Source organism: Scylla paramamosain, unplaced genomic scaffold (assembly GCF_035594125.1).
Source record: "Scylla paramamosain isolate STU-SP2022 unplaced genomic scaffold, ASM3559412v1 Contig14, whole genome shotgun sequence".
In the NCBI taxonomy this organism is placed as follows: Eukaryota; Metazoa; Arthropoda; class Malacostraca; order Decapoda; family Portunidae; genus Scylla; species Scylla paramamosain.
In genome coordinates, this window is record NW_026973679.1 from 1,148,497 (window position 1) to 1,150,000 (window position 1,504).

Here is a 1,504-nt window from a genome sequence, read left to right on the forward strand (position 1 = left end):
TTGTTCAGTTTAGAGAAACGGCGAATGCGAGGTGACTTAATTGAATTGTTTAAGATGTGTCGGAGCTTTGATAACGTAAATGTAAACAACTATCTCATCATTGACAGTTCCAACACCACTCTAAATAATGGCTACAAGATTATAGGTAAGCGTTTCAGATCAGACGAGGCTAAGTATTATTTCTTTAATAGAATTGTAAATGTCTGGAACTCTCTCCCAGCACATATTGTCGATAGTAACACAATAGAAACTTTTAAACAAAGGTTGGACAATCACCTCGCAGCAACCCCTCATATAACGTACTTTGCGCCTTCATAAAATGTTTTTAGTTACTGTAGTGAATAGTATAATTTCTCTTTCATCCTTTCCTATCACATCTTAGCCTTTCCTCCTCCCTACACTCTCCTGTTTTTCCTTCCTTGATCTCTAGTGTCCTCCATCCTCTAACTCTTAGAATCTGTAGTGGTAGTGGTAGAATAGACACACAGACAGCCTCGTTAGGCCCAGTAGGACTGTTACTGTTTGTTCTTTCCTTTGTATTTCCTTTGTATTTCCTCCTCCTCCTCCTCCTCCTCCTCCTCCTCCTCTTCCTCCTCCTCCTCCTCTCGTGTGCATTACCTATTGTCTTCTCTAAATTGCTTCGCTTTTTGCTAACTGCCAATGAAATTATACCGTTTTGCTCCTTCTTCCTCCTCTTCCTCCTCTTTTGTCCTCTTCTTCCTTCTTTTTGTTGTTGCTGTTGTTGTTGTTGTTGTTGTTGTTGTTGTTGTTGCTTGTTTTTGTTTTTGTTTGTTTTCTTGTTATTTTTGTCGTTCTTGTTCTTGTTCTTGTTCCTCGTCCTCCTCCTCCTCCTCCTCTTCTTCTTCTTCTTCTTCTTCTTCTTCTTCTTCTTCTTCTTCTTCTTCTTCTTCTTCTTCTTCTTCTTCTTCTTCTTCTTCTTCTTCTTCTTCTTCTTCTTCTTCTTCTTCTTCTTCTTCTTCTTCTTCTTCTTCTTCTTCTTCTTCTTCTTCTTCTTCTTCTTCTTCTTCTTCTTCTTCTTCTTCTTCTTCTTCTTCTTCTTCTTCTTCTTCTTCTTCTTCTTCTTCTTCTTCTTCTTCTTCTTCTTCTTCTTCTTCTTCTTCTTCTTCTTCTTCTTCTTCTTCTTCTTCTTCTTCTTCTTCTTCTTCTTCTTCTTCTTCTTCTTCTTCTTCTTCTTCTTCTTCTTCTTCTTCTTCTTCTTCTTCTTCTTCTTCTTCTTCTTCTTCTTCTTCTTTATCGGCTTACAGTTCTTATCCTCATTCACTTTCCATTTTCCAGTTGTCTCCTCTGCTCTCTCTCTCTCTCTCTCTCTCTCTCTCTCTCTCTCTCTCTCTCTCTCTCTCTCTCTCTCTCTCTCTCTCTCTCTCTCTCTCTCTCTCTCTCTCTCTCTCTCTCTTGCTATTATAGGCTTTTGAAAACATTTATGTCGGTCTGTAGCGAAAGGAGGAGGGAGAGGAGGAGGAGGAAGAGGAGGAAGAGGAGGAGG